Source organism: Ptiloglossa arizonensis, chromosome 2, assembly GCF_051014685.1.
Source record: "Ptiloglossa arizonensis isolate GNS036 chromosome 2, iyPtiAriz1_principal, whole genome shotgun sequence".
Taxonomy (NCBI): domain Eukaryota; kingdom Metazoa; phylum Arthropoda; class Insecta; order Hymenoptera; family Colletidae; genus Ptiloglossa; species Ptiloglossa arizonensis.
Window position 1 is genome coordinate 20,947,977 of NC_135049.1, and position 7,147 is coordinate 20,955,123.

Genomic DNA, 7,147 nt, shown 5'->3' on the forward strand with positions numbered 1-7,147 from the left:
AGATGATATAAAAGGGTTGAATGTAAAACAAACGTTAAAAATCCTTCCCTGCTAACCAGATCAACGTCTTTCCTCGCAGAATTCGTTTCCCTCGCGGGAAGAATACCTGCGTGCAATCAGTACTATCACCTGTTCGTGGTTGTACCATCAATCTTGCATCGTTTGGTCGCGTTTTCGTTCGGTATCTCGATCGTGCAATTTTCTCTGGACGTCTCTGTCTCCCGTTGCAACATGGTTGCATCGGTCGTTCCGGCGCGTACACGCGCGCATCGTCGATCCCGTTTTTCCCGTGCACACGCGCGCCATTACCGCGCTGCAACCGAGCCACGATTACAAATTTAGCCGACCGCGAACAATAATATTGATTTCACCAAGCCGGAATTTTGCTCTTCCTGGGATAAACATCCCGAATCGCGCACGTGGCGCCAATATGCGTCTTCGTTCTCGGTATACGTTCTCGTCGAAGGAGAGTATTCGTTTCAGGGCCGCCCCCGGGAAACCGTCGCGCCGCGATTTTCCATGAAAAAGGACACCACCCGTATCCCGTGACCGTTTCGCGCGAAACTAAACAAAACTCACCACCGTGGAGGATACCGCGTGTTGGCGCGTTCAGGGTCGTTCGAAAATTGCCGAGACCTCGACAGAGGACGAACGATGGAACATATCGCGATGTGAATTCGGTTCGGTAGATGATACGGGTCGATTTGTCCCTTTGAAGGGTACAGAGGAAGCGGACTCCCTGGTAAGTCGTTCTCTTCGTGATTTTGTACGCTTGCGTAAGTTTAAAATTAATTTTAAAGCTAAACGTCGATCGTTCGTTTTCCCGTTAGTAACATCCTCTTGTCTGTGAAACAAGCATCGTCGAATGAAAGCTTCCTTGAGAGAATGGACCAGATCGAGGCTTTATGAGCTAATAAAAAAAGAACATCCAGAAGGAAATACTGGGTCTGTCTTTTTACTATTGTAAAGAAAGAAAAGGGAACTTTTTGTAGTCGTTCGAAGAGTCTCGAGAAGATTTTGGTCAATTCTTTAATTACTTTGGTATTTAGTTCGTGCGATATTGGGACGCGATTTCTGGGTATGAGAGGTTTCTGGCAACTTGGCTGCGCCAGTTTCCGGAATATCTTATCGATGAAATTTTCATCGTCAACTTCTTGACGGAATTAGCGGCCGGTACTAATTTTCATCTGGATGTTGCTATTAGTAAGACAGTAGTATCTGGATCAATTGTGTACGTGATAGTATTGATATCGATCGTAATGAATCGTATGGTCGGTCGATGTGGGAGGATTATTTTATTGAAACTTATTTTATTCTTCGTTTTGAGTATTTGTCACTTACGGACCTAGAAGGCCACTGGTTCCCCACTCCCTGGCTTATTGTTAGACGAGACAAGTATTCGGCAATATATAACTGTCTCGGCTCGGTCACTTGGAACGAATCTATTTCTATTTCGTCAGTCGATGTCGTGGTAGATTTTTCATACGGTTATATTTATTTAAGATCAGATTTCGAAACGCACGATCTCCGAATCTCGTGCTCTCGATGTAATTACAAATGTACATTTAAATGTATTTCATTCGATTTCTTCCCAGTTGAAAAGTTTCTTCGCCAGAACTGTGTTACGGTGACGACAAAATTATCTCAGCCTTAACATTCGTTCATTCGATTATGCGCGCAAAGTTTCTAGGACAAATATGTCCAGAATGTACGAAACTCGGCTTTCTAACTTTCTACTGCCACGAGACGATCGAGGAAATACCAGAGTCGCGTCTATTATAATCGTTTTAATTATAGAAAAACATTGTATGGCGAGAATGCAACGGGTCGAAAATAACCCGAGAAATGCACCAGGGTTAAAAGATTTCACGCGCGGATCGAAGTACAGTTCGGAACGTACATGTTGGTTTCGTTGAAAATTTAAATCCGCAAATTTAACGATAGAAGGAAAATTTATTTTTACAAACGGATAATTTTGCAAAAAATAAAACTCCAGGAAGAAAATTCTTGCATTTTGAATACGACGATCTTCACGTTGGTCCGTGCGATAAACGCGTCGCGTCGATATTTTATTTCTATCGAGAGTTTAAATTGTACAAACGTAAAGAAAAAGACTGATGTAACGCGTGAATGTTAAAGGGGTAAAATGGACGATTTTTGCGAGAAGAATCTGAGAAAAAAGTTGCTCGTGTCTCGATCGAGAGAATTTCCAAGCTCGTTGGCGACGATCGGGTAGAAAGGACGATAAACACAACGTCGATATTTTTTTCCATCCAGAGTTTAAAATGTACAAACGTAAAGAAAGAGGCGGATGTAACGCGTGAATGTTAAAGGGGTAAAATGGACGATTTTTGCGAGAAGAATCTGAGAAAAAAGTTGCTCGTGTCTCGATCGAGAGACTTTCGAAGCTCGTTGACGACGAGCGGGTAGAAAGGGCGATAAACGCGTCGCGTCGAATACGGCTCGGAGGAACGAAGAACGGATACCGATACCGAGTAGAGATCGGCGAACGTGGCGGATGTCGAATAATGATTTCAGTAATTCCCGGGGGTCCCGCGTCGGTGCTCTGTCGGACACTTGAAAGGATTTCGAGGAGAGGGCTAGGGTACCCGACACACGTAGCCCCCCGGGTGGCGAGCACCGCAACTCTTGGACCCCCAACGGTGACACGAGCCACGGAACATTCCGCAATGTCATCGAGACAGGACGATGTCATCGCGTACCGCGTAAGCTCTACGCTGCTTGAACGCATTCGGGAGATTCGAAGCGAAATCGAATTCGGGAACGAAAACCGAAAACGACGACCGAGGTGAGATTACGTACCGTCGCGAATTAATTTATCGTTCGAGAACGACGATCCTTCGATATCTCGAGTACTTTGGAACTCGTTCGTTAGGTTTTCATAGCTCCTGGACGCGTCCTTTTTGTCCGCGCGGCGAACTTGACTTCGTCGGAGAGGCTTCTTTTGTGACGATACTTGAACGAAGTTTCGAGAAAGTACGGTTTGAAAAAGCACCAACGAAGCTCTATGGAATCTTCGAAGAAGCCGATTGGAAGCTTCGAAGAAGCTTTGAAGCACCGAGTAAAGGTCGTAAAAACACCGAGGAAGATGCGTGGAAGCGCCAATGAAGCTCCGAAGAAGCTTCGAGTTATGGAATCTTCGAAGAAGCTGAGTGAAAGCTCCGAAGAAGTACCGAGCGAGCATCGCGAAAGCGTTGAAAAATTACCAAGAAAGCTTCGAGAAAGCACCGAGGAAGCTTCAAGGGAGCACCGAGAAAGCTCTGGAAAAGCACCGAAGATGGTTTGAAAAAGCACTCGAGAAATTCCGAGAAATGTCCGAGAAAGCGCTATGGAATCTTCGAAGAAGCCGAGTAAAAGCTCTGAGTAAGCTCCGAGAAAGTATCGAGCGAGGATCGCGAAAGCACCGAAGAAGTTGCGCGAAAGCTTCGAGAAAGCACCGAGAAAGCTTCAAGGGAGCAACGAGAAAGCTTCGAGGGAGCACCGAAAAAGCTCCGGGAAAGCACCAGGAAAGCTCCGGGAAAGCTCCGGGAAAGCTCCGGGAAAGCACCGAGGAAACTCCGGAGAACCTCCGAGGAAGCTTCGCAAAAGCGTCTTGGAAGCACAGGGTAGGGTCCGAGAATGTTCCGAGAAAGCACAGAGGAAGCACAGAAAGAGTTTCTACGAGCTTTAGGAAAGCACCAACGAGAGAAAGCTCCGTGAGAATCCGAGGGATCGAGGAAGACTCCGATGAAACGCGGAGGAAACACGGACGAAGCTCCGTGAAAGCTGCCGCGTAGCCAGGAAGCTTTGGAAAGCTTCGTAAAAGCTCCGGGAGTGGCCGAGCGGCTCGAGATCCCGTGGACGAGTGCAACCATCGGCGCGATCGGACTTGGTGCATCGCCAGGAAAATTGCACGCTCCTCCTTGGTGACGTCGTAATTGCCAACGACCGGCCGACCAATCACCGCCCCTGCGTGGGAGGGAAGGAGACGCAGCTAAGCGAACCGAGCGAGACGCCGGTGAGCCACCGAAAGGAGAGGAGAGATAGGTGGAGCGAGGAGAAACCCGATTGGTCCTACTCCCGGAGGATATCGTAGCCATGGAAACTCTCGGCGAGGAGAGACGACTCCGAAATAAATGATACGGGGGAGGGATCCCTGGAGGGGCTGATCGAGTTGGTGGTGGAATCGAACCCGGACTCTGGTCACGCTGAGTCGAAAACTTGTTCGATTAACGACTATATCGCCACTTCCCCTCCGATAAGAAAGAACCAACGGCTTTCGAACGATCCTTTCCGTACCGGCGAAATTTACCGGATCGTTCGTGGAATTTCGAACATTTTCGGAGAGTTTAACGTTTCCAACCATCCGTGGACTTGTACACCATCGTTTCGGTCGACGATGTTTCCGGTACACCATATAGAGTTACGTAACACGGAGAGTGGTGTAACCGCGAGACTCAGAATACGACAGATACGTAAGCGCGTAAGTAACGCGTAAGTAACGCGTTTGAGTATATACAATTTTTCGGCGCGAATCGAAATCGACGTATCGCGAATTTGTAACAATTGAGGAAAATTATATTTCGTTCGTTGCGATCAGTGGATATTGATTGGTACGTAGGTCGAAATTTACCGAATCGACGGTTATCTAACAACGAGAAACGCGTCGTTAGAGTCCAATAACAGCTGTGTAAACGAAAAATGAATGTGTCGCGGTTCTGCAACCATTGCATTTAAATGGTGCATTTAAATTGTTAGAGACGACCGGAGTGGAAACGAGTACGGGAGAAACGCGAGAAGTCCCGAGTAAGAAGCTACGTGTCCAATTTCGATTCGGACATCGACGACATTGCTCGGGTAACGGTGAAAAAGAGGCGAAGATCGCGGCGAGCGATTGAAAAATGAGATCGAGCGGTTAAGAAACGGTGTTGCAAGCGGAATTACAAGACGTAACGTGTTTAGAAAGCTCGAATTCGAGAGAGCAATGTCGCTCGTCGGCGTAAAACAAATAAACGTCGTTCGTTAGATCGCTTACGATCCCTTGTCGGAACCGACTGAAAATCAAATTTCACGTATCGCGCGATTTCGTTCTACCTTTACGAACGAGCGACTCGAGCCAAGCGTCGCGAGTCGAGCGAATCGCATTGTACAGGGTGTCGCGAGTTCTTCTCGACGAGCTGCAAGGATTCGATCTCCAAAATAAAAAAAAAAATGTACAGAGTTCGAGGACGAACGATTTGTTGTTCGTATAACGTATGCGCGAAATATTTGGATCTTTACTCACGGTGAACCGTAAAACGAACGAAGAGTGAAGATTTCGCGCGAAGAATTGAAAAATGCAGTTACCGAAACTCGATAAAATTCTGAGAAAGCTTGTAGCGTAATAAATTCCATCGTTGGTCGATGTCGAGAACAACATTTTGAAACGAGGACTTGAAAACACCGAGTAATCGTTTTTTTTATTGTACCGACTATTAACGACACGGAATTGTTCCCGTGATGATGAAAAAAAAATGTATTATACATAATTGCGTGGATCGGATCGACACGGTCGACTTTCCGCGCGTAACGATGGAAAATGCGTCGTTGGGTATTACGCGCGTACAGTATTTGTTTGTAACTCCGTGGCGAAGCGTATATCGCCAAACTTTGTACGAAACTAATCGGAGCACTTGTGCAAAATAACTCGGAACAGTTTGTGCAAAATAAATTGCGCGCGTGTAAACGTTACTGAAATACGTGTAATCGTGTAACTCGATTATTTACCACGCGCGTGCACAGAGTGTAGGCTCGCGGTCATCGGTAAATAATAATACGGATGAAATGCTTGTTCGCGTCACCGAAATTTGAATACTCTGCGCGCAAAGCGATATCGTAAGCATCGAGTTACGTACACGTGCATACGTTACCGAATGCAAAAATAAAATTTTTGATAACAGAGGTAGATCGTGGACCGATCGTCGATTTCAAAGTCCACGGTTTATTTACGAGATTCATCGATGAAAATTAGTTTCAATTGGGTCGTTCATTATACGGTGGATCCTCTGTAATTGCAACTACGTTATATGTGATTTCGATATATACAATCTCGTTAAAGGCAACTTCGATGCTGCAACTTTGATAAATGCAATCTCGACGAATGCAGATTTTCGTTCATTGCAACGTGTCAAGAAGTGGAAAGTATGGTTGCTCGATGACACGAAGTCCCCAAAATCGGCTTTCTACGACAAATTATTTCACGATGAATCCAGATCGAAGAGTTTCGAAAGGCCTCTCTCGGCGGTCGTAAGTATCCACGTACTTAAGTTTTCAATTAGGGCACAGTCTTTTCTTTATTTTGTTCTTCCATAATACGGATACCAACGTGATCGAAAAGCTTGAAAATCCTCGCGACGAATTACTTCGCGTCGAATCCAGATCGACAATTTTCGAAACGCTTCTTTCGGCGGTCGTAAGTATCCACGTACTTGAAAATTCCCAATTGGGGCACACTCTATCCTTTTCTTCATTTTATTCTTCCATAATAAAAATATTAACGCGATCGGAAGGTTTGAAAATCCTCGCGACAAATCACCTCACTACAAATCCAGATCGAAAATTTTCGAAACCCCTATCTCGGCGGTCGTAAGTATCCACGGACTTGAAAATTCCCAATTGGGGCACACTCTATCCTTTTCTTTATTTTATTTTTCCACAGTACGAATATCAACGAGATCGGAAGGCTTGAAAATCCTCGCGACAAATTACTTCGCGACGAATTCAGATCGAAAATTTTCAAAACGCCTATCTCGGCGGTCGTAAGTATCCACGTACTTGAAAATTTTCAATTGGGGCACACTCTATCCTTTTCTTCACTTTGTTGTTCCATAATGAAAATATCAACGTGATCGGAAGGCTTGAAAATCCTCACTACAAATTCAGATCGAAAAGTTTCGAAACGCCTATTTCGGCGGTCGTAAATATTCACATACTTGAAAATTCCCAATCGGGGCACACTCTATCCTTTTCTTTATTTCATTTTTCCATAATACAAATATCAACCCGATCGGAAGACTTGTAAATCCTCACGACAAATTACTTCACTAGAAATCCAGATTGAAAATTTTCGAAACCCCTATCTCGGCGGTCGTAAGTATCCAATATCCAC